The sequence below is a fragment of the Scyliorhinus torazame genome, chromosome 16 (assembly GCF_047496885.1).
Source record: "Scyliorhinus torazame isolate Kashiwa2021f chromosome 16, sScyTor2.1, whole genome shotgun sequence".
Classification (NCBI taxonomy): domain Eukaryota; kingdom Metazoa; phylum Chordata; class Chondrichthyes; order Carcharhiniformes; family Scyliorhinidae; genus Scyliorhinus; species Scyliorhinus torazame.
This window is the reverse complement of record NC_092722.1, coordinates 26,171,805-26,198,502: the sequence shown is the minus strand read 5'-3', so window position 1 is coordinate 26,198,502 and position 26,698 is coordinate 26,171,805. Positions and strand designations below refer to the sequence as shown.

Genomic DNA, 26,698 nt, shown 5'->3' with positions numbered 1-26,698 from the left:
ACATTCAAAGAATGCATGGGTGAACTGCAATAATTGTTTATTCCTGTCTGGTGCAAAAATAAAACGGGAAAGGTGGCCAAACCATGGCTTACAAGGGAAATTTAGAGAGTATTAGATACAAAGATCCAAAATTGGCCAGAAAAAAACGGCAGGCCTAAAGATTGGGAGCAGTATAGAATTCAGCAAAGGAGGACAAAGGGATTGATTAAGAGGAAAATCGAGTATGAGTAAGTTTGTGGGGAGCATATAAACTGACTTAAAAGCCTCTATAGGCATTGAAGAGAAAAAGATTGGTGAAGACAAATGTAGGTCACTTGCAGTTAGAAACAGGGGAACAAACAATAGCTAACCTCCTTTTGGTCCTGTCTTCACAAAGGAGGACACCAAAAACATACCAGAAATGTTGGGGAACACAGGGTTTAGTGGAGGGAGGAACTGAAGGAAATTAATATTAGTGGGAAAATGGTGTTGAGAAAATTGATGGGATTTAAAGGCCTGATAATTTACATTTCAGAGTAATAAAGGAAGTGACCCTAGAAATAATGGATGCATTGGTGGTTAGCTTTCAAGATTCTATAAACTCTGGAACAATTCCTCCAGATTGGAGGGTATCTACTGTAACCCCACTATTTGAAAAGGGAGGTAGAGAGAAAACAGGGAATTATAGACCAGTCAGCCTGATGTCGATAGTGGGGAAAATGCTAGAGGCTATTATAAAAGAAATTGCAGAGCACTTGGAAAACAGTGGCAGGATCGGACAGAGTCAGCATGGATTTACAAAAGGAAAATCATGCTTCACAAATCTACTGGAATTATTTGAGGATCTAACTAGTAGAGTTGATGAGAGGGACTTGGTTTATTTGGACTTTCAGAAGGCTCTCGACAAGATCCCACATAAGAGATGATTGTGTAAAATTAAAGCGCATGGATTTGGGGTGTAGTGTATTGACAACTAATTGGAAACTGGTTGGCAGACAGGAAAGAAAGAAAGCGTAGGAATAAACAGCTCTTTCCCCAATGGCAGGTAGTGACTAGTGGGATACTGCAGTGATCAGTGCTATAATGCCAGCTATTCACAATAAATGTCAATGATTTAGACGGGGAACTAAATATAACATCTTCAGATTTGCAGATGACAGAGTTGGGTGCGAGGGTGAGTAGTGAAGGAGATGTAAAGATGCTTTGGTGTGATTTTGACAAGTTGAGTGATTGAGCGGGAAAATGCATGGCAGATGTAGCATAATGTGGGCGAATCTGAGGTTATCCATTTTGGTAGCAAAAACAGGAAGGCAGTTTATTATCTGAATGGCTATAGATTGAGAGAGCGGAATGTGCAATGAGCCCCCGATGTCCTTGTGCACCAGTCGCTGAAGGTATGCATGCAGGTACAGCAGGTGGTAAAGAAGGCAAATGCTACTTTGGCCTTCATAGCAAGAGGATTCAAGTACAGGTGCTGGGATGTCTTATTCCAATTATACAGGACCTTGGTGAGGCCACACCTTATCTGAGGAAGGATGTTCTTGCTCGAGAGGGAGTGCAGTGAAAGTTTACCAGATAGATTCCTGGGATGACAGGACTGAGGAGAGATTGAGTTGGTTAGGATTGTATTCGCTGGAGTTCAGAAGAATGAGGGGCAATCTCATAACCTTTCAAATTCTAACAGGACTAGACTGGGTAGATGCAAAAAAGATGCTTCCAATGGTAGGGGTGTCCAGAACCAGGAGTCACAGTCTGAGGATACAGGGTAGACCATTTAGGACAGAGGTAAGGAGGAATTTCTTCACCCAGCGAGTGGTGAGCCTGTGGAATTCGCTATCACAGAAAGCAGTACAAATGGTTAGTTAGATACAGCACTTGGGGTGAAGGAGATCAAAGGGTATTTTTGGGGGGGGGGCGGGGTTGCTAATTTGAGTTTTGGGATTGTTGCAATTTAATTGGCCATTTTCAGACATTCGGGATTTTCCAGGTATGGCCTCACCAAGGTCCTGTCTAATTGCAACAAGACATCCCCGCTCCTCTACTTGAATCCTCTTGCTATGAAGACCAAAGTAGCATTTGCCTTCTTTACCACCTGCTGTACCTGCATGCTTACCTTCAGCGACTGGTGCACGAGGACATTGGGGGCTCATTGCACATTCCGCTCTCTCAATCTATAGCCATTCAGATAATCTGCCTTCCTGTTTTTGCTACTAAAGTGGATAACCTCACATTCAGGATGAATGTAATCACATTTCACTTGTGCTTGTGTATATACTTGTTGCTGTGTATGTTAGCATTAGTGCAAACATTACTAAGAAGGTGCTATCTCATTAATCTAAAATTATTCATTTTACAGCGATCTAGCCAAATCAGCTAAATGCGTTTTTTTTAGTTCACTGCTAGTGGTGAGATAGCTTCATTTCTGTTCATCATTTTTCCTATTTAGCCTCCTATATTAATATAGAATCATAGAATATACAGTGCAGACGGAGACCATTCGGCCCATCGGGACTGCACCGGCCCCGAGACTAACCTATCCCTGTAAACCCACCTAACCTTTTGGAACTAAGGGGAAATTTAGCATGGCCAATCCACCTTACACATCTTTGGACACCGATGTTTTAAATATTGTTGTCATACTGCTGTCATGCTTGCTCTAGGTATTTGTGCTGATAAACAGGTGGGCAGAGAACTCAAATGTATACTGTGTGCAGCATAGTGTAAAGGTTTTCTAATTGTAGTGGTGATAGTGCCTAATGAACAATAATGAGCAGATATATAGCTCATGAAACTACAATTATAAGACAAAGCTGAGTTGGCTTGAGTGAACTACAGTTCATAACAATTGTGGTCGATGAGGATGTTTTACAATTGATGTGTTGTATTTTAATACGTCTGAATGTCAGGTAGGCAGAGACGTCATTGCATCCTCTTCAAAAATTTAATTCAAAATCTAATGAACAAACAAGTTCGCCTGTAAGGGAACATGCAGATTGTTCAAACCCATGGTTGGTGTAGGAGGTAGAGGGGGTAGGGGAGGAATAACATCAGCACAGGTGTACCTTCTTGCAGATTTAAACTTGCCAAGTCAGGATTCAGATGTAGTGTCAATTGCTTTACTGCAGTAAAAGTATTTTTTTTTTTACCATGATCTGCTAAATGGATTTTGTTTGACCAGTGATACTTCTCTGATCAGCTGATTTTTTTTTTCGCGCTGGGCATGGAACCTGTGTAACACTTGTCTGTCCTCCCTCACTGCTGACTGCTAGACTATGCAGAGGAGGCTGTGCTCTGCTTCCTACTAGTCTATCTCTGTCTCTCTTCTCCCATTTTTATCCGTTCTCTTTTCCCCCCTTCTCTTTGACTCTGCCTGTAGCTGTCTTTATCTCTCTTTTCCTAAACTACAGACCATCTGCTGTGTTTTTCTTAGATTTCTTTTCCCTCTTCACACCTTTGCAACAGGAACCTTCTCAACAGAAATCTACCAGCAGGTTGTGTGGTGAAGAAGGGGTTAAGGTAAAGATGTGTTTAATAAGGAGTTTGTTCTGCCTTGCTTTTAAAGCTTATTTTTAAGCAGGTCTTGCTTTGAGAATATTCTGAATAACAGATGCATTGCAGCATGAGCTCTGGCGAGGGAATGCATGTTCCCTTTTTTTTTTTTGCTGCATAGCCAGGCATTCATGTATATTACAGCAGAGGCAGTACCACCACTCTAGGTCTGTCAATAGAATGTTCTGTTATGTGGTGCCACATTAAAAATACATTTTATTTTGTCATATTTATGTGATGGTAGGATCTGAAGATTTTGCACCAGTGATAGTCCATAACTGATATTTCAGCATTTAGCATATGATGGTTTAAGGAATAAAACAAACATATGCTTATTTCATTCGTATGCACGGAAAGCGCATACTTGCATAATTTGGCAAAATTGTTTTGATAGAAGGTCCTTATCCCTGCTGTTCTACAGTAAAATATTGCAAAGACTCTGATTTGCCGGTGGATAATTTGTCCCCTCTGAGAGCATCTCCTGTTGCATGTTATAATGGGTAACCATATGTATACAATTGTTTGTATGTCCTCTGTGCTTATTGGATCTTAAATTTTAATAAAAATATAATGGCTTCATTTTTTTGGTTTCTTTGTAACCGTTTCCTAATTGATGGACTTTGACTCTATGTGTTGTAGCTTCAATTTCAAGGCCAGTCAATTTACCAGATGGACATGTTTACTGAGCAGCAGGGACTCTTCCTCCTTGTATCATTGCTCCTCCATAGTGAAATGTTCTGCAATCACAACTTTTTCAGTCCATTAAGGGGTTAAAATGTTGAACAAGTGCTAAATCTCCAGTGTAGGGTTGTGAACAAATTGTCCCTGCCCCCTAACTTTGTTTAAAAATAAATAAATTTAGAGTACCCAATTATATATATTTTTGCCAATTAAGGGGCAATTCAGCATGGCCAATCCACTTAACCTGCACATCTTTGGGTTGTGGGGGTGAAACCCACGCAGACATGGGGAGAATGTGCAAACTCCACACGGACAGTGACCCAGGGCCGGGATTCGAACCCGGGTCCTCAGCGCCGCAGTCCCAGTGCTATCCACTGCGCCACATGCCCCCCCAACTTTGTTAACATTTTAGTCGTATTGTGATAAATACAGAATAATCTTGTAGGGACCCGAGTTTGTATGAATTTTCTTTCTGAGAAGGATCTGTTTGTTCAGGGGCTATTTTCAATTCATGAAAGGGGGGAGGCAGTGGCGTGGTGGTATTGTCACTGGACTAGTAATCCAGAGACCTGGGACCCGGGTTTGAAACCCACCACGGCAGGTGGTGGAATTTAAACTCAATAAAATATCTGGAATTAAAAGTCTAATGATGACCGTGGAACCATTGTTGATTGTCGTAAAAAAAAATATCTGGTTTACTAATGTCCTTTAGGGAAGGAAATCTGCCATCCTTACCTGGTCTGGCCTACATGTGACTCCAGACCCACAGCAATGTGGTTAACTCTTAAGTGCCTTCTGAAATGCCCTAGCAACCGACTCAGTTGTATTCAACCGCTGCAAAAACAGAAAAAAGAAATGAAACTACCCGGCATTGAACCAGGCACTGGAAACGACAATGGCAAACTCAGCCCTGCTGACCCTGCAAAGTCCTCCTTATTAACATCTGGGGGCTTGTGCCAAAGTTGGGAGAGCTGTCTCACAGACGAGTTGAGCAACAGCCTAACATCGTCATACTCACAGAATCATACCTTTCAGACAATATCCCAGACAGCACTATTGCCATTCCTGAGTATGACCTGTCTCGCCAGAGCTGGCGGCACAGTGGTATACAGTCAGGAGGAACTTTCCCTGGGAGTCCTCAACATTGACTCTGGACCCCATGAAGTCTCGTGGCTTCAGGTTAAACATGGGCAAGGAAACCTCCTGCTGATTACCACGTACCGGCCACCATCAGCTGATGAATCCGTACTCCTCCATGTTGAACATCACTTGGAGGAAGCACTGAGGGTGGGAGATTTCAATGTCCATCACCAAGAGTGGCTCGGTAGTACCATCACAGACCGAGCTGGCCGGGTCCTAAAGGGTATAACTGCTAGACTGGGACTGCATAGGTGGTGAGGGAACCAACAAGAGGGAAAAACATACTTGACCTCATCCTCACCAATCTGCCTGCTGCAGATGCATCTGTCCATGATGGTGTTGGTAGAAGTGGCCACCACACAGTCCTTGTGTAGACAAAGTCCCGTCTTCACATTGAGGATACCCTCCATCGTGTTGTGTGGCACTACCACCGTGCTAAATGGGATGGACGTCTAACAGATCTAGCAACTCAAGACTTGGCATCCATGAGGCGCTGTGGCCATCAGCAGCAGCAGAATTGCATTCAATCACAATCTGCAACCTCATGGCCCAGCATATCCCACACTCTACTATTACCACCAAGCCAGGGATCAACCATGGTTCAATGAAGAATGCAGAAGAGCATGACAGGAGCAACATTTCCCGAAAAATGAGGTGTCAACGTGATGAAGCTCCAACACAGGACTACTTGTGTGCCAAACAGCATGAGCAGCAAGTAATAGACAGAGCTAAGCGATTCCACAACCAACACATCAAATCCAAGCTCTGCAGTCCTGCCACATCCAGCCGTGAATGGTGATGACTATTAAACAACTCACTGGAGGAGGCTCCACAAATATCCCCATCCTCAATGATGGAGGAACCCAGCACATATGTGCAAAAAACATGGCTGAGGCATTCGCAACAATCTTCAGCCAGAAGTGACGAGTGGAAGATCCATCTCAGTCTCCTCCAGAAGTTCCCAGCATCACAGATGTCTGTCTCCAGCCAATAGGATTCACTACACATGATATCAAGAAACGGTTGAAGGCACTGGATACTGCAAAGGCTATGGGTCCTGATAATATTCCAGCAATAGTACTGAAGACTTGAGCTCCAGAAGCCACACTCCTAGCCAAGCTGTTCCGATACTGGCATCTACCCGGCAATGTGGAAAATTGTCCAGGTGTGTCCTGTAACAAGAAACAGGACAAATCCAACCCAGCCAATTACTGCCCTATCTGTCTACTCTCCGTTATCAGCAATGTGATGGAAGGAGTCATCAACTGCTATCAAGCGGCACTTACTCGGCAATAACCTGCTCACGGACGCTCAGTTTGGGTTCTGCCAGGGTCACTCAGCTCCTGATCTCATTACAGCTTTGGTTCAAACATGGACAAAAGCGCTGAATGCCAGAGGTGAGAGTGACTGCCCTTGACATCAAGGCAGCATTTGACCGAATATGGCATCAAGGAGCCCTAGCCAAACTGGAGTTAATAGGAATCGGGGGGGGGAAGGGGAAGAGAGAGAACTCTCCGCTGGTTGGAGTCATACCTGGCACAAAGAAAGATGTTTGTGGTAGTTTGAGGTCAATCATCTCAGCTCCAGGACACCACTGCAGGAGTTCCTCAGGTTAGTGTCCTAGGACCAACCATCTTCAGCTGCCTCATCAATCACCTCCCCTCCACCATAAGGTCATAAGTGGGGATGTTTTGTTCAGCACCATTTGCGACTCCTCAGATAATGAAGCAGTCCATGTCCAAATGGAGCAAGTCCTGGACAATATCCAGGCTTAGGCTGACAAGTGGCAAGTTACATTTTCACCACAAGTGCTAAACAATGATCATCTTCTACAAGAGAGGATCTAATCATTGCCCCTTGACATTCAATGGCATTACCATCGCTGAATTTCCCCCCACAATCAAAATCCTGGGGGGGGGGGGGGGGGGTGTGGTTCCATTGATCAGAAACTGAATTGGACTAGCCACTATAATACTGTGGCTACCAGGGCCAGTCAAAGGCTAGGAATCCTATGGCGAGTAACTCGCCTCCTGAAACCCACCCCCTTAGACAGCACCTTCTGAACCCCCGAACCCTACCATCTAGAAGGACAAGAGCAGCAGATACCTGGGAACCCCACCACCTGGAGGATCCCACAAGTCACTCACCACCCTGACTTGGAAATATATCGCCACTCCTTCGCTGTCGCTGGGACAAAATCCTGGAACTCCCTCCCTAACAGCACAGTGGGTGTACCTACATCTGAAGAAGTGCAGTGGTTCAAGAAGGCAACTCTCCACCACCTTCTGAAGGGCAACTAGGGATGGGCAATAAATGCTGGCCTAACCAGTGACGTCCGCATCCTGAAATGAATTAAAATAAAGAAAAATCATGTATTACATTCTTACCTTTTTTAATAAGTGTTTTTATTGTTGTATTCTGAGAAAATAGTCCCAATAAATGTGACCTCCCTTTCTACTGTATCCAGATGGCTACCATCTTGATGATCACTTACCTGGAATTGAATGCAAAATTAAAGTACTGTGTCAGTCTAGAGTATAATTCGGTGTTACCAATACCACTCAATTATATATAGAAAAAGTTGAATTATTGCTGTAGGGGAGTATGTTCATCAAATAGAAAAACTTGCAATTGTCCATTGGGATATCCTTGGGGCGTTTCAACTCTCCCAAGTGCTTTACAATGAATGAATTACTTAATGCAGTCATTTTTGTTATGTAGGCAAATGTAGCAGGCAATTTGGTGAAGTATTCCACAAACAAGACTGAATGACAGCTGATGTGTTCTTAATTTTTGGAGTTCCGTAGAAGTCATATTGAACTCTAAAATACTAACTCTGTTTCTCTCTTCACAGATGCTGCCAGACCTGCTGAGTTTTTCCAACACTTTCTGTTTTTGGTTCTATTGGTTCAGGAAGAAGGTTAGCCAGAGCATGAGAAAATTCCCTGTAATTGGGTAGCTTCAGCCTTGCATTAATGTCCATCCAAATGACATTGGGTTAAATTAGATAGCCCCTGAAAAAGGGCTTGGGGAACAGGATGTGTGATTATCCTGCCCCAATTAATTGCAGTGAATGTAGCTCACTGACTTTGTGCTTGTTTAATTGAATTTAATGTATAGCCAGCACTAACTGCATATGTTGATTAGTTTCACACATCAGGGGACCCAGAATACTAAGCTGCTCGTGCCACTTAAAGCTAGTCTGTACCTCTTAAAAGTGGAGGTGCATTGTGGTTGGAGCAGTTGCTGGCAATCATGTAAGAAGTGAACCTGACCTGGAAATGGTGATGAATGGCACAACATGGGAGAGGTTTTTGGATGTGCACTGGAGACCATGGTGGAGGAGTGGAAAATAGGAGAGATATTGTGTATTGGCATTAAGTCGGTGGCGGGTGTGGTATCAATATGACTTCCAGCTATCTGGTCAAATAGTAGTGGGAGCTGATTTTCATGGAAGTCAATGTCAGGAATAATGTACTGAGAATCTAGATGTAGTGCAACAAGGATTTGTGACCTCACCTGAAGGATTTGTGACCTCAGTGACTGCATCTTCAAATGGCACATCTTATGAACTGTATCAGTAGCATCAGGCACTGTTTAAATCACCACCACCCCACTCCTGATTGCCAATCACTTGCATACCAACAACCTTCAAAAATCAGGCTTCATACCTAATATTTATGTCTTTCAGATCACCCGTTAACACTTGGGGATTATTGCAAGCCATGTACCCACATCTCACAGGTTGCAGTTATTTAAAATATGACCGCCACATCAGCCAAGCAGATTGCAAGGCATACACATTCAACTTTCTTCTCATCCCACGCTCTCCTTTTTTTAAAAAAAATAATATTTTATTGAAAATTTTTGGTCAACCAACACAGTACATTGTGCATCTTTTACACAACATTGTAACAATACAGATAATAATGACCTTTTTAAATTTAAACAAAAACAACAACAAATAAATAAATATTAAATAACAAAAAATAAATAAATAAATAAATAAATAAATAAATAAAAGCTAGCCCTAATTGGCAACTGCCTTGTCTCAGGCCACACCCCCCCCCCCATCCCTCCCCCCCCCCCCCCCCCCCCCCCCCCCCCCAAGTCCTGGGCCGCTGCTGCTGCCTTCTTTGTTCTCCCCTATCTATCTTTCCGCAAGATATTCGACGAACGGTTGCCACCGCCTAGTAAACCCTTGAGCCGACCCCCTTAGGACGAACTTAATCCGCTCCAACTTTATGAACCCCGCCATATCATTTATCCAGGTCTCCACCCCCGGGGGCTTGGCTTCTTTCCACATTAGCAATATTCTGCGCCGGGCTACTAGGGACGCAAAGGCCAAAACATCGGCCTCTTTCACCTCCTGCACTCCTGGCTCTTGTGCAACCCCAAATATAGCCAACCCCCAGCTTGGTTCGACCCGGACTCCTACTACTTTCGAAAGCACCTTTGTCACCCCCATCCAAAACCCCTGTAGTGCCGGGCATGACCAAAACATATGGGTATGATTTGCTGGGCTTCTCGAGCACCTCGCACACCTATCCTCCACCCCAAAAGATTTACTGAGCCGTGTTTCAGTCATATGTGCCCTGTGTAATACCTTGAACTGAATCAGGCTTAGCCTGGCGCACGAGGACGACGAGTTTACCCTGTTTAGGGCATCTGCCCACATCCCCTCCTCAATCTCCTCCCCTAGCTCTTCTTCCCATTTCCCTTTTAGTTCGTCCATCATAGTCTCCCCTTCGTCTCTCATTTCCCTATATATATCCGACACCTTACCGTCCCCCACCCATTTCTTTGAGATGACTCTGTCCTGCACCTCTTGTGTCGGGAGCTGCGGGAATTCCCTCACCTGTTGCCTCGCAAAAGCCCTCAATTGCATGTACCTGAATGCATTCCCTTGGGGCAACCCATATTTCTCGGTCAGCGCTCCCAGACTCGCAAACTTCCCATCCACAAATAGATCTTTCAATTGCGTTATACCTGCTCTTTGCCACATTCCATATCCCCCATCCATTCCCCCCGGGGCAAACCTATGGTTGTTTCTTATCGGGGACCCCCCCAGTGCTCCGGTCTTTCCCCTATGTCGTCTCCACTGTCCCCAAATCTTCAGTGTAGCTACCACCACCGGACTCGTGGTATAGTTCCTTGGTGAGAACGGCAATGGGGCTGTCACCATAGCCTGCAGGCTGGTCCCCCTACAGGACGCCCTCTCTAATCTCTTCCACGCCGCTCCTTCCTCCTCTCCCATCCACTTACTCACCATTGAAATATTAGCGGCCCAATAATACTCACTTAGGCTCGGTAGTGCCAGCCCCCCCCTATCCCTACTACGCTGTAAGAATCCCTTCCTCACTCTCGGAGTCTTCCCGGCCCAAACAAAACCCATGATACTCTTTTCTATCCTTTTGAAAAAAGCCTTCGTGATCACCACCGGGAGACACTGAAACACAAAGAGGAATCTCGGGAGGACCACCATCTTAACCGCCTGCACCCTCCCTGCCATTGACAATGCTACCATATCCCATCTCTTGAAATCTTCCTCCATCTGTTCCACCAACCGCGTCAAATTTAGCCTGTGCAATGTGCCCCAATTCTTAGCTATCTGGATCCCCAGGTAACGAAAGTCTCTTGTTACCTTCCTCAACGGTAGGTCTTCTATTTCCCTACTCTGCTCCCCTGGATGCACCACAAACAGCTCACTCTTCCCCATGTTCAATTTATACCCTGAAAAATCCCCAAACTCCCCAAGTATCCGCATTATTTCTGGCATCCCCTCCGCTGGATCCGCCACATATAGTAGCAGATCATCCGCATATAAAGATACCCGGTGTTCTTCTCCTCCCCTAAGTATTCCCCTCCATCCCTTGGAACCTCTCAGCGCTATCGCCAGGGGCTCAATCGCCAGTGCAAACAGTAATGGGGACAGAGGACATCCCTGCCTTGTCCCTCTATGGAGCCGAAAATATGCCGATCGCCGTCCATTCGTGACCACACTCGCCACTGGGGCCCTATACAACAGCTGCACCCATATAACATACCCCTCTCCGAACCCAAATCTCCTCAACACCTCCCACAGATAATCCCACTCCACTCTATCAAATGCTTTCTCGGCATCCATCGCCACTACTATCTCCGTTTCACCCTCTGGTGGGGCCATCATCATTACCCCTAACAACCTCCGTATGTTCGTGTTCAGCTGTCTCCCCTTCACAAACCCAGTTTGGTCCTCATGAACCACCCCCGGGACACATTCCTCTATTCTCATTGCCATTACCTTGGCCAAGACCTTGGCATCTACATTGAGGAGGGAGATTGGTCTGTAGGACCCGCATTGTAGCGGATCCTTTTCCTTCTTTAAAAGAAGCGATATCGTTGCTTCTGACATAGTCGGGGGCAGTTGTCCCCTTTCCTTTGCCTCGTTAAAGGTCCTCGTCAGTAGCGGGGCGAGCAAGTCCAAATATTTTCTGTAAAATTCAACTGGGAATCCGTCCGGTCCCGGAGCCTTTCCCGTCTGCATGTTCCTAATTCCTTTCACCACTTCTTCTACCGTGATCTGTGCTCCCAATCCCATCCTTTCCTGCTCTTCCACCTTGGGAATTTCCAGCCGATCCAAAAACTCCATCATTCTCTCCCTCCCATCCGGGGGTTGAGCTTCATACAATTTTTTATAAAATGTCTTAAACACTTCATTCACTCTCTCCGCTCCCCGCTCCGTCTCTCCATCTTCGTCTCTCACCCCCCCTATTTCCCTCGCTGCTCCCCTTTTCCTCAATTGGTGTGCCAGCAATCTGCTCGCCTTCTCTCCATATTCATACTGTACACCCTGCGCCTTCCTCCATTGTGCCTCTGCAGTGCCTGTGGTCAGCAAGTCAAATTCCACATGCAGCCTTTGCCTTTCCCTATACAGTCCCTCCTCCGGTGCTTCCGCATACTGTCTGTCCACCCTCAAAAGTTCTTGCAACAACCGCTCCCGTTCCTTACTCTCCTGCTTCCCTTTATGTGTCCTTATTGATATCAGCTCCCCCCTAACCACCGCCTTCAACGCCTCCCAGACCACTCCCACCTGAACCTCCCCATTGTCATTGAGTTCCAAGTACTTTTCAATGCATCCCCTCACCCTTAAGCACACCCCCTCATCCGCCATTAGTCCCATGTCCATTCTCCAGGGTGGACGCCCTCTTGTTTCCTCCCCTATCTCCAAGTCTACCCAGTGTGGGGCATGATCCGAAATGGCTATAGCCGTATATTCCGTTCCCCTCACCCTCGGGATCAATGCCCTACCCAACACAAAAAAGTCTATGCGTGAATAGACTTTATGGACATAGGAGAAAAACGAGAACTCCTTACTCCTAGGTCTACTGAATCTCCACGGGTCCACCCCTCCCATCTGCTCCATAAAATCCTTAAGCACCTTGGCTGCTGCCGGCCTCCTACCAGTCCTGGACTTCGACCTATCCAGCCTTGGTTCCAACACCGTGTTAAAGTCTCCCCCCATTATCAGCTTTCCGGTCTCTAGGTCTGGGATGCGTCCTAGCATTCGCCTCATAAAATTGGCATCGTCCCAATTCGGGGCATACACGTTTACCAACACCACCATCTCTCCCTGTAATTTGCCACTCACCATCACGTATCTGCCCCCGTTATCCGCCACTATAGTCTTTGCCTCGAACATTACCCGCTTCCCCACTAATATAGCCACCCCCCTGTTTTTCGCATCCAGCCCCGAATGGAACACCTGCCCTACCCATCCTTTGCGCAACCTAACCTGATCTATAAGTTTCAGGTGCGTTTCCTGTAACATGACCACATCTGCTTTAAGTTTCTTAAGGTGTGCGAGTACTCGTGCCCTCTTTACCGGCCCGTTAAGCCCCCTCACGTTCCACGTGATCAGCCGAGTTGGGGGGCTTCCCACCCCCCCCCCCCTTGCCGGTTAGCCATCATCTTTTTCCAGCTTCTCGCCCAGTTCCCACGCAGCTGTATTTCTCCCAGACGGTGCCCCCCCGCCCATCCTTTCCCGTACCCACTCCCCCCTTTCCCCAGTAGCAGCAACCCAGTAATTCCCCCCTCCCCCCCCCCCCCCCCCCCCCCCCGCTAGACCCCCCGCTAGCGTAATTACTCCCCCCATGTTGCTCCCAGAAGTCAGCAAACTCTGGCTGACCTCGGCTTCCCCCCGTGATCACGGCTCGCCCCGTGCGGCGCCCCCTCCTTCCTGCTTCTCTATTCCCGCCATAATTATCATAGCGCGGGAACCAAGCCCGCGCCTCTCCCTCGGCCCCGCCTCCCATGGCCAACGCCCCATCTCCTCTCCCTCCCCACCTCCCCCCATCACCACCTGTGGGAGAAAGAAAAGTTACCATACCGCAGGATTAATCATACAATCCCTCTTCGCCCCCCCCCCCAACTCGTCCCACCACTTTGTCCAAACGTTCATTTTCGTAGTCCAATCATTCCAATTTTTCTTCTACAATAAAAGTCCACGCTTCATCCGCCGTCTCAAAGTAGTGGTGCCTCCCTTGATATGTGACCCACAGTCTTGCCGGTTGCAGCATTCCAAACTTTATCTTTTTTTTGTGAAGTACCGCTTTGGCCCGATTAAAGCTCGCCCTCCTTCTCGCCACCTCCGCACTCCAATCTTGATAGACGCGGATCACCGCGTTCTCCCATTTACTACACCGAGTTTTCTTCGCCCATCTAAGGACCATTTCTCTATCCTTAAATCGGAGAAATCTCACCACTATGGCTCTGGGAGCTTCTCCTGCTCTCGATCCTCGCACCATAACTCGGTATGCTCCCTCCACCTCCAACGGACCCGTCGGGGCCTCCACTCCCATTAACGAGTGCAGCATCGTGCTCACATATGCCCCGACGTCCGCCCCCTCCACACCTTCAGGAAGGCCAAGAATCCTCAAGTTGTTCCTCCTTGCGTTATTTTCCAGTGCCTCCAACCTCTCCACAGATCGTTTCTGGTGTGCCTCCTGTATCTCCGACTTCACCACCAGGCCCTGTATATCGTTTTCATTCTCTGCTGCTTTCGCCTTCACGACCCGAAGCTCCTGCTCCTGGGTCTTTTGTTCCTCTTTCAGCCCTTCAATCGCCTGTAATATCGGGACCAACAACTCTTTCTTCATTTCCTTTTTTATCTCCTCCACGCAGCGTTTCAAAAACTCTTGTTGTTCAGGGCCCCATATGAAACTGCCACCTTCCGACGCCATCTTGGTTTCTGCTTGCCTTCCTTGCCGTTGTTCCAAAGGATCCGCTGCAATCCGGCCACTTTCCTCTCCTTTTTCCATCCGTGTCCAGGGGGAACACCCTTCTGGTTTACCGCACGGTGTTTTCAGCCGTTAAAATTGCCGTTGGGGCTCCTATCAAGAGCCCAAAAGTCCGTTTCACAGGGAGCTGCCGAAACGCATCCCACGCTCTCCTGATTTACAAGATGGTGCAAGCATACACCACCCACTCACCCCATCCTCCTTGCTTTATGGCTTTTTCCTTTTAGATATATAAGAGGTATAAACTGATCGGGCAGTGAAGGTACAGCGAAAATGATGATGAAGGCACAGCATCATCACTTCCTTTCCCGCACAAGTTCCGATGCAAGTACCATAGGTAATTTAAGGCATAGCATAGAAACGGGATCTGCACATTGAGACTTGGCACGAGTGGCTTGCCGTTACAGCAAGAAGGAAGGTTTTAGCAGGTGCCAGCTTACTGAAGGTTATGTCAGCACATGGGACTTTCTGCAGAGGACTCAAGAAATGGGCTTCAGTGATTAGCATTGCTGTCTCAAGGCGCCGAGGTCCCAGGTTCGACCCCGGCTCTGGGTCACTGTCTGTGTGGAGTTTGCACATTCTCCCCGTGTTTGCATGGGTTTCGCCCCCGCAACCCAAAGAAGACGGTAGCATTGTGGTTAGCACCATTGCTTCACAGCTCCAGGGTCCCAGGTTCGATTCCCGGCTTGGGTCACTGTCTGTGCGGAGTCTGCACGTTCTCCCTATGTGTGCGTGGGTTTCCTCTAGGTGCTCTGGTTTCCTCCCACAGTCCAAAGATGTGCAGGTTAGGTGGATTGGCCATGCTAAATTGCCCTTGGTGTCCAAAATTGCCCTTAGTGTTGGGTGGGGTTACTGGGTATTGGGGATAGGGTGGAGGTGTGGGCTTGGGTAGGGTGCTCTTTCCAAGAGCCGGTGCAGACTCGATGGGCCGAATGGCCTCGTTCTGCACTGTAAATTCTATGATGATTCTATGAGCAGGGTAAGGGGTTTAGCCATGCTAAATTGCCCCTTAATTGGAAAAAAAATGAATTGGGTACTCTAAATTTAAAAAAAAGAAGGCGGCTTTAATGGGGCAGCCTACAGAGGATGACTGGTAGGTTGGCATAATGAAATGTTTTGTGCAGTGAGGCCTGCCAGAAAGCCAGCTTTCAGTGTTAAGGAACTTGGAGAAGTCCAATATCAATTTGACATGGGACTTTGTGCAGAGCTTGGAAACAGTTCTTTCTGACATGGAATTGGTGGCTGACTCTGCTTGTACACTTTGCAGTTACAGTTTACAAGGGGGCTTGCTGGGTGTTACAGCAATCCCAATGGTTTGTCCTCTTAACAGGTTACTAGGATTGTTGAGGCACTGCCCTAGGGGAGGAGTAATGTTTCCATGGAGTAAGAATCTTGTCATCTCTCAGGAGGCAACTTTGTCCTCCAACTCGTCAATGCCCTTGCTGATGCCAGATTACTGCGATTATGTTGAGATTATGCAATCTGCAGCCGGGCCTTCAAAATTGTCTTCCATGGTCATCTTTGGTCTCCTCCGTTGAAAGGCAGCTTACCATCAGACATGCTGCAGCAACTGGAGGTAGTGTTGTATATAAGCAATAAGACAGACAAAGGAATGTGAAAGGCAGGCAACAAGAGAATGCTTAAGGGTGCGTTGACTTTTATATGCAATATGGCATGATTTTATTTCAAAAAATTTGTTGGAATCTTTCATTGGAGGCTTTTATTTTTGCATTGTAACAAATTTGCACAGTGATGGAGAATGACCGAGGGAAGCTATGGCTTGGAACCTTTGGTGAATGGGGAATTGGGGTTGTAGTTGCTGGTATTCATAAAATCATAGAAGTTACAGTGCAGAAGTGCAGTGCATCGAGGCTGCATCGGCCCTTGGAAAGAACACCCTACTTAAGCTCACACCTCCACCCTATCCCGTAACACAGTTAACCCCCCCCCCCAAACCTTTGGGCACCAATTGGCAATTTAGCATGGCCAATCCACCTAACCTGCACATCTTTGGACTGTGGGAGGAAACAGGAGCACCCGGAGGAAACCCACGCACACACGATAAGAAAGTGCAAACTTCACACAGTCACCCAAGGCGGTAATTGAACCCAGGACCCTGGAGCTGTGAGGCAGAAGTGCTAACCACTGTGCCACGAGGAGTTCTTCATGGACAGCTGAGGCAGAAAAGGGTTGTCTAAGTTGCTCATCCCTTCCTCTTCCTGCTCCTGATGCTCCTAAACTGCTTGCCATGTGGCTGATGACGAAGGCTGTGTCTTCATGATGGTGAACATGTAAGCAGACTGCTGAGTGCTCCAGGGCTTCTCCAGTATGGCCAAGTCAGCAGAAGCATTGTTTAAGCACCCCAAAGCATTGTGTGATGGGATGGTTTTTGTTCTATGCATGATACACACATGCACTTGGGTTGTGCGCTGGAGTCATCAGCCATTTCCAGCGAGGAGAGTGGGGCTAGAAAGAGCGAGACTTAAGCGAGGAGAGAGGGACTGGAAAGAGCGAGACTTCAACGAGGAGAACAGGCGCCACTGCAGTTTATGAATGCTGGGGAGAGAGGTCTGTGGGAAGGAGGATAGTAGGAATATGTGTGCTTGATATCCTAGGCCCATTCAGCAGAACCTGGTCTTCAGTTATCTTGGACCGGCTTGTGGTAGGTAATGTGCAATGGCTACCCCACGTTGAAATAACGCATGTACAGGCATCTTTCACCCATTAAAATGAAGTTTGGAACCTGGAATATCAGGACACTCTTGGACAGCCCCAAATATGACAGACAAGAATGGTGTAATGCTATTGTTCCCCGGGAGCTCAGGTGTTTTGGCATTGCGCCCATTCAAAGAGCCAGATAACAGATCAACCAGTGCACAACTTATGCTTTTCCGCATCCTCCAGTATGTCTTGGTACAGCCTAATAGTGTCCCTCCCACACAATGTTTCAGTGCTCCCTTGCCCATCGAAGAACCACCTCCTTCTCTTTGAAACTGTAAAATCTTGCGATCACAGCACGAGGATCTCCCACGCATGGCTTAGGCCGAAGTGAATGATGGGCCCGGTCTAATTCTGGGGGGGAGGGGGGGGATGAAAGTACATCCTCACCCACCATCTTGTGGAACATGACCGAGAAATACGCAGTAGGTGTCTGGCCCTCGACTCCCTCCAGTCACCGCACTATATGAATATTTTGTCTCCTAGATCCGTTCTCCAGGTCGTTCAGCATCGCTGTTGACTTTGTCTATAGAAGCAATTAAGGGGCAATTTTAGCGTGGCCACCCCACCTACCATGCACATCTTTGGGTTGTGGGCATGAGACCCACACAAATACGGGGGGGAATGTGCAAACGTCACACGGACAGTGGCCCGGGGCCGGGATTGAAAGCGTGTCCTCAGCAGCGCGAGGCAGCAGTGCTAACCACTGTGCCACTATGTTGCCCTGGATATTTTAAAAATTAAGAGTTAATTTCAACTGTGTTGCAACTCTGGGTCAAGTGGGGTGGAATTGACCGCACACTACCCCAGAGTGTCGTAACACCACTTGTGGGTGACCAGAACCAGGGGTCATAAATATAAAATAGGCACCAATAAAATCAATAAGGATTTCAGAAAAGAAACTATTTGCCCAGAGCATGGTGAGAGAAAAAAAGAATGATTTGCATTTATACAGCACCTTTCATGACCACTGGTTGACCCAAAGAAATTCACAGCCAATGAAGTACCTTTTGAAATGCAGTCACTGTTGTAATGTAGGAAATGTGCCAGCTAGCTTTTGTGCAACCAGATCTCTCAAACAGCAACGTGATAATGACCGGGTAATCTGTTTTGCCTGATGTGATTGAATGATAAATATTGGCCAGAATACCGGGAATGATTCCTTTGCTTTTATTTGAAACAATGCTATGGGATTGTTCATGTCCAACTGAGAAGATAAATGGGTCCTCTGTTTAATGTCTCATCTGAAAGATGGCACCTTGGACAGTGCAGCACTTATTCAGCTTTTTTTTAAAATAAATATTTTATTGAAAATTTTTGGTCAACCATCACAGTACATTGTGTATCCTTTACACAATAATATAACAGTATAAATAACAATGACCTGTTTTATAAACAAAGAATAAATAATATATAACAAAAACTAAAACTAAATGGCAACTGCCTTGTCTCAGATAAACACTCTCCAAAAATATGATTTAACAGTCCAATATGCAATTATTTATAGCAACGACCTATACATATTATACATATATATTAACAACCCTGAGAGTCCTTCTGCCCCCCCCCCCCCCCCCCGGGCTGCTGCTGCTGCCTTCTACTTTTCCATTCCCTCTATCTTTCTGTGAGGTATTCGACGAACGGTTGCCACCGCCTGGTGAACCCATGAGCCGATCCCCTTAGGACGAACTTAATCCGTTCCAGCTTTATAAACCCTGCCATGTCATTTATCCAGGTCTCCACCCCCGGGGGCTTGGCTTCCTTCCACATCAACAGTATCCTGCGCCGGGCTACTAGGGACGCAAAGGCCAAAACATCGGCCTCTCTCGCCTCCTGCACTCCCGGCTCTTGTGCAACCCCAGATATAGCCAACCCCCAGCTTGGTTCGACCTGGACCCCCACTACTTTCGAAAGCACCTTTGTCACCCCCACCCAGAACCCCTGTAGTGCCGGACATGACCAGAACATGTGGGTGTGATTCGCTGGGCTTCTCGAGCATCTCGCACACCTATCCTCTACCCCAAAAAATTTACTGAGCCGTGCTCCAGTCATTTGCGCCCTGTGTAACACCTTAAATTGAATCAGGCTTAGCCTGGCACACGAGGACGATGAGTTTACCCTACTTAGGGCATCCGCCCACAGCCCCTCCTCAATCTCCTCCCCCAGCTCTTCTTCCCATTTCCCTTTAAGCTCATCTACCATAATCTCCCCCTCGTCCCTCATTTCCCTATATATATCTGACACCTTACCGTCCCCCACCCATGTCTTTGAGATCACTCTGTCCTGCACCTCATGCGTCGGGAGCTGCGGGAATTCCCTCACCTGTTGCCTCGCAAAAGCCCTCAGTTGCATGTACCGGAATGCATTCCCTTGGGGCAACCCATATTTCTCGGTCAGCGCTCCCAGACTTGCGAACTTCCCATCCACAAACAGATCTTTCAGTTGCGTTACTCCTGCTCTTTGCCATATTCCAAATCCCCCATCCATTCTCCCCTGGGCAAACCTATGGTTATTTCTTATCGGGGACCCCACCAAGGCTCCCGTCTTTCCCCTATGCCGTCTCCACTGTCCCCAAATTTTCAAAGTCGCCACCACCACCGGGCTTGTGGTGTATTTCTTCGGTGAGAACGGCAATGGGGCCGTCACCATAGCTTGTAGGCTAGTCCCCCTACAGGACGCCCTCTCCAATCTCTTCCACGCCGCTCCCTCCTCTCCTCCCATCCACTTACTCACCATTGAGATATTGGCGGCCCAGTAGTACTCACTTAGGCTCGGTAGTGCCAGCCCCCCCCATCCCTACTACACTGTAAGAATCCCTTCCTCACTCTCGGGGTCTTCCCGGCCCACACAAAACTCATGATACTCTTTTCGATCCTTTTGAAAAAAGCCTTCGTGATCACCACCGGGAGGCACTGAAACACAAAGAGGAATCTCGGGAGGACTACCATTTTAACCGCCTGCACCCTCCCTGCCAGTGACAGGGATACCATGTCCCATCTCTTGAAGTCCTCCTCCATTTGTTCCACCAATCGCGTTAAATTTAACCTATGCAATGTACCCCAATTCTTGGCTATCTGGATCCCCAAGTAACGAAAGTCCCTTGTTACCTTCCTCAGCGGAAAGTCCTCTACTTCTCTGCTCTGCTCCCCTGGATGCACCACAAACAACTCACTTTTCCCCATGTTCAGTTTATATCCTGAGAATTCTCCAAACTCCCGAAGTGTCCGCATTATCTCTGGCATCCCCTCCGCCGGGTCCGCTACATATAACAACAAATCATCCGCATACAGAGATACCCGGTGTTCTTCTCCTCCTCTAAGTACTCCCCTCCACTTCTTGGAACCCCTCAATGCTATTGCCAGGGGCTCAATCGCCAGTGCAAACAATAATGGGGACAGAGGGCATCCCTGCCTTGTCCCTCTATGGAGCCGAAAGTATGCAGATCCCCGACCATTCGTGACCACACTCGCCACTGGGGCCCTATACAACAGCTGCACCCATCCAACATACTCATCTCCAAGACCAAATCTCCTCAGCACCTCCCACAGATAATCCCACTCCACTCTATCAAATGCTTTCTCGGCATCCATCGCCACCACTATCTCCGCTTCCCCCTCTGGTGGGGGCATCATCATTACCCCTAGCAGCCTCCGTATATTCGTATTCAGCTGTCTCCCCTTCACAAACCCAGTTTGGTCCTCATGGACCACCCTCGGGACACAATCCTCTATCCTCATTGCCATTACCTTGGCCAGAATCTTAGCGTCTACATTTAGGAGGGAAATAGGTCTATAGGACCCGCATTGCAGCGGGTCCTTTTCCTTCTTTAGGAGAAGCGATATCGTTGCCTCAGACATAGTCGGGGGCAGCTGTCCCCTTTCCTTTGCCTCATTAAAGGTCCTCGTCAGTAGCGGGGCGAGCAAGTCCACATATATCCTGTAAAATTCAACTGGGAATCCATCCGGTCCCGGAGCCTTCCCCGCCTGCATGCTCCTAATTCCTTTCACTACTTCCTCTCTTTCAATCTGTGCTCCCAGTCCCACCCTTTCCTGCTCCTCCACCTTGGGAAATTCCAGCCGGTCCAGAAAGCCCATCATTCTCTCCCTCCCATCCGGGGGTTGAGCTTCGTATAATTTTTTATAAAATGCCTTGAACACTCCATTCACTCTCTCCGCTCCCCGCTCCATCTCTCCTTCCTCATCCCTCACTCCCCCTATTTCCCTCACTGCTCCCCTTTTCCTCAATTGGTGGACCAGCAACCTGCTCGCCTTCTCCCCATATTCGTACTGTACACCCTGTGCCTTCCTCCACTGTGCCTCTGCAGTACCCGTTGTCAGCAAGTCAAATTCTACGTGTAGCCTTTGCCTTTCCCTGTACAGTCCCTCCTCCGGTGCCTCCGCATATTGCCTGTCCACCCTCAGAAGTTCTTGCAGCAACCGCTCCCGTTCCCTACTCTCCTGCTTTCCTTTATGTGCCCTTATTGATATCAGCTCCCCTCTAACCACTGCCTTCAGCGCCTCCCAGACCACTCCCACCTGGACCTCCCCATTATCATTGAGTTCCATGTACTTTTCAATGCACCCCCTCACCCTTAGACACACCCCCTCATCTGCCATTAGTCCCATGTCCATTCTCCAGGGTGGGCGCCCTTCTGTTTCCTCCCCTATCTCCAAGTCCACCCAATGTGGAGCGTGATCCGAAATGGCTATAGCCGTATACTCCGTTCCCCTCACCTTCGTGATCAGCGCCCTTCCCAAAACAAAAGTCTATTCGCGAATAGACTTTGTGGACATAGGAGAAAAACGAAAACTCCTTACTCCTAGGTCTGCTAAATCTCCACGGGTCTACTCCTCCCATCAGCTCCATAAAATCTTTAAGCACCTTGGCTGCTGCCGGCCTCCTTCCAGTCCTGGACCTCGACCTGTCCAGCCCTGGTTCCAACACCGTATTGAAATCTCCCCCCATTACCAACTTTCCCACCTCTAGGTCCGGGATGCGTCCTAGCATACGCCTCATAAAATTGGCATCATCCCAGTTCGGGGCATATACGTTTACCAAAATCACCGTCTCCCCCTGTAGTTTGCCACTCACCATCACGTATCTGCCCCCGCTATCCGCCACTATAGTCTTTGCCTCGAACATTACCCGCTTCCCCACTAATATAGCCACCCCCCTGTTTTTCGCATCTAGCCCCGAATGGAACACCTGCCCCACCCAACCTTTGCGTAGTCTCACCTGGTCTATCAGTTTCAAGTGCGTTTCCTGTAACATAACCACGTCTGCCTTAAGTTTCTTAAGGTGTGCGAGTACCCTTGCCCTCTTTATCGGCCCGTTCAACCCTCTCACGTTCCACGTGATCAGCCGGGTTGGGGGGCTTTTTACCCCCCCCCCCCTTGTCGATTAGCCATCCCCTTTTTCCAGCTCCTCACCCGGTTCCCACGCAGCTGTGTCCCCCCCAGGCGGTGCCCCCCCGCCCATCCCACCCCATGCCAGCTCCCCCCTCTCCCCAGCAGCAGCAGCCCAATAATTTCCCCCTCCCACCCCCCCCGCTAGATCCCCCACTCGCGTAGTTACACCCCCCATGTTGCTCCCAGAAGTCAGCAAACTCTAGCCGACCTCGGCTTCCCCCCGTGACCTCGGCTCGCACCGTGCGACGCCCCCTCCTTCCTGCTTCCCTATTCCCGCCATGATTATCATAGCGCGGGAACCGAGCCCGCGCTTCCCCCTTGGCCCCGCCCCCAATGGCCAACGCCCCATCTCCTCCACCTCCTCCCCCCACCACCTCCTGTGGAAGAGAGAAAAGTTACCACATCGCAGGATTAATAACATAAAGCTCCTCTTTTACCCCCTTTTTACCCCCCTCTTCGTCCCCCATACTCGCCCCACCACTTTGTTTCAAACGTTCTTTTTTTAATAACCCGCTCATTCCAATTTTTCTTCCACGATAAAAGTCCACGCCTCATCCGCCGTCTCAAAGTAGTGGTGCCTCCCTTGATATGTGACCCACAGTCTTGCCGGTTGCAGCATTCCTAATTTTATCTTCTTTTTGTGAAGCACCGCCTTGGCCCGATTAAAGCTCGCCCTCCTTCTCGCCACCTCTGCACTCCAGTCTTTGTATACGCGGATCACCGCGTTCTCCCATTTACTGCTCCGAGTTTTCTTTGCCCATCTAAGGACCATCTCTCTATCCTTAAAACGGAGGAATCTCACCACTATGGCTCTAGGAATTTCTCCTGCTCTCGGTCCTCGCGCCATCACTCGGTATGCTCCCTCCACCTCCAGCGGACCCGCCGGGGCCTCCGCTCCCATTAACGAGTGCAGCATCGTGCTCACATATGCCCCGACGTCCGCTCCCTCCGCACCTTCAGGAAGACCAAGAATCCTTAGGTTGTTCCTCCTCGCGTTGTTCTCCAGCGCCTCCAGCCTTTCCACACATCGTTTATGGTGTGCCTCGTGCATCTCCGTCTTCACCACCAGGCCCTGTATGTCGTCCTCATTCTCAGCAGCCTTTGCCTTCACGACCCGAAGCTCCCGCTCCTGGGTCTTTTGCTCCTCCTTTAGCCCTTCGATCGCTTGTAATATCGGGGCCAACAGCTCCTTCTTCATTTCCTTTTTGAGTTCTTCCACGCAGCGTTTCAAAAACTCGTGTTGTTCAGGGCCCCATATTAAACTGCCACCTTCCGACGCCATCTTGGTTTTTGCTTGCCTTCCTTGCCGCTGCTCTAAAGGATCCACCGCAATCCGGCCACCTTCCTCTCCTTTTTTCATCCGTATCCAGGGGGGATTCCCTTCTGGTTCACCGCACAGTACTTTTAGCCGTTAAAATTGCCGTTGGGGCTCTTATTAAGAGCCCAAAAGTCCGTTCCACCGGGAGCTGCCGAAACGTGCGACTCAGCTGGTCATCGCCGCACCCGGAAGTCCCCTTATTCAGCTTTTTGTGCTGAAGTCCTGGAGTGGAACACACAACATTCTGACTCAAAGGCAAGAGTGCTGCTAACTGAAACAAGGGAGAATGTTAAACTCACTATCACAAAGACTAGTTGAGGCGACTAACATAGATTCATTTATGGACAAGCTAGATTACCAATGTAAGGGAGAAAATAATAGAATATGTTAATAGAGTTGAATGGAGAAATATGAGAGGAGACTTATGGGCAGCACAATCGACATCATAGACCAGTTGGGCCAACTGACAACGAAGCAATTACATATAGCCTTTGCTTCTGCAATGCAGCCCTCACGTAAAACTCATGTTTGAACCACGACAACTGCTGTATAAATCATTTGCATGTTTGTATTTGGACGTAACTCCAGTTTGTGTGTCTGAGACGGTAATTGCTTAAATTTTATCTGTTGCAAGCCAATGTCTGACTATTAGGTTGATGTTTGTTACTTCATTTTTACCTCCTAGATCTTTTTGGAGAACGGAAACAATCTAGAAAAATGTTTGACAAGTGTAGCAGTTTTTAACTTGTTTCATTAAACTCATTTTTCCTCTAAAAGACCTGTTCTGTTTATTCTATGCAGAAGAGCTAAACTGTAAAAAGGAAGAGTTTTTGTTGCATTGAGTTAAAAAAAGAGCTGCAATAGGTCATAAGGATCTGATGCAACAGAGAGAAAGAATCACAAGCTGGATAAAATGAACTACTTTGACCATTTTTCACCTTTCTCCTCCATTAAGTGTTTACTGAAGAAAGTTCCAACGGGGATTGGCAGTTCCACTCCCTACCTCACTCATTCACCACATATTCCTGTGTTCTCTTGCATGTATTTCAAGTTTGCTTTGCAGTAGGGTGCCACGGTGGCATAGTGCTTAGCACTGCTGCCTAACAGCTCCAGGGATCAGGGTCCAATTCCAACTGTGGGCGACTGTGTGGAATTTTCACATTCTTCCCGTTTCTCCCTGGGTGCTCTGGTTTCCTCCCATAGTCCAAAGATCTGCTGGTTAGGTGGATTGGCCATGCTAAATTGCCCCTTAGTATCCCAAAAGTTAGGTGGGGTTACAGGGTTGTGGGGACCTGAGCCGAGGTAAGATGCTGTTTCAGAGGGTTTGTGCAGACTTAATGGGCCAAATGGCCTCCTGTTTTTGTATGCAGCAAGTTGCTAAAGTTTAGATTATTCCCATTTAATTTGGCATTTTAGTGAAGCTATTGCTGCTGTCCCAATTCAGTGAACTGAAGTTTGGTGGTGAAATGTGGAATGGGCTATTCATGCTGAAGTTCTGATTGATGGTTGAGAAGTAGAATTTGCTGATGTGTGTTAGTTCTGAAGGACGAGTTAATTATATTGATTTGTTTCTTTATAACGCTGAACTAAAAAGGTTGATTGACTGAATTGCATCATCGTGGATTGCAGCAAAGGAAGGTTTATTTTTTTCTTCAGATTCCTTTATACTGAAATAATTCAGTGAAGTGAAGAGACTATGAAATAAGTATGTAGAAATGGAAAAGAATATTACCAATAGATTTTTCTCTCTTAGGAATTATTTTTCAAAGGGGGGAGAGTTTCCCAAAAATAAAACATTAGCATCAACCAAGTTTAACCCATTTCCTTTTTAAAAAAAAAAGTATATTTATTGAAGTTTTATAGAATAACAATATAACAAACAGTTTATTTATTGAAGTTTTATATAATAATAGTATATCAAACAATCAACCAATGAAGATGTAAGGGTACAAAGTCAAAAAGTTACAAACAAATCCCCAATTTTTAAAAAAAACTAAAACCGAAACACTATAACTAAACCTCCGAGCAGGTCGTGTATAGGTCCTTAAAAAAGGAAATAAAAGGTTGCCATCTAAAGTAGAACTTCCCCACCGACCCTGTGATTGCATGTTTAAATTTTTTAATTTAAACAAAGTGCAGAAATGTCATCAAATCGCCCAGCCAGCCAGAAGCATTGTGTGGGATGGGAGACCTCCAGCTAAGCAATATTCGCCTCCGGGCTACCAGTGAGGCAAAGGCGACAACATCTGCCCCTACCCCAGAGTGAAAAGCCGGTGAGTCTGAGACCCCAAGTATGGCTACCAATTGACATGGCTCTAGAACCGCCTGAAGAACCTCCGATATAGTGTTGAGTAGGGAAACCGAGAAGCTGGTCGTTTGGGGCAGGACCAAAACATATGTTTGTGGTTAGCTGGGGCAAGCGAATAACGATCACGTTTGGGAAGAATCCACTCATCTTGCCTTGGTCAAGTGTGTCCTGTGTAACACTTTTTAAACTGGATCAAACTCAACCGGGCAAAGGAGGGCGTGAAGTTGACCCTGTAGAGGGCCTCCCTCCAAGCCTTATCAGTAAGCACAGGACCCAACTCCCTCTCCCATCTCACTCACCCCATCCAATGGGATGGGAT

At 47.5% G+C, this 26,698-nt stretch overlaps 1 protein-coding gene across 8 annotated transcripts in view; it reads left to right on the top strand.

Annotated features, from left to right (window-relative positions):
• kcnab2a (potassium voltage-gated channel subfamily A regulatory beta subunit 2a) overlaps window positions 1-26,698 on the top strand; it is a 341,966-nt gene that overhangs the window by 26,732 nt on the left and 288,536 nt on the right. The window contains exon 1 of one of the 8 annotated variants that reach the window (XM_072478105.1): window positions 3,263-3,495. The exons of the other annotated variants lie outside the window; for them this stretch is intronic. The gene's annotated coding sequence lies outside the window, so the exon portion shown is untranslated. Of the gene's footprint in view, window positions 1-3,262; window positions 3,496-26,698 lie in introns of those variants that run through there. 8 annotated transcript variants of the gene reach the window in all.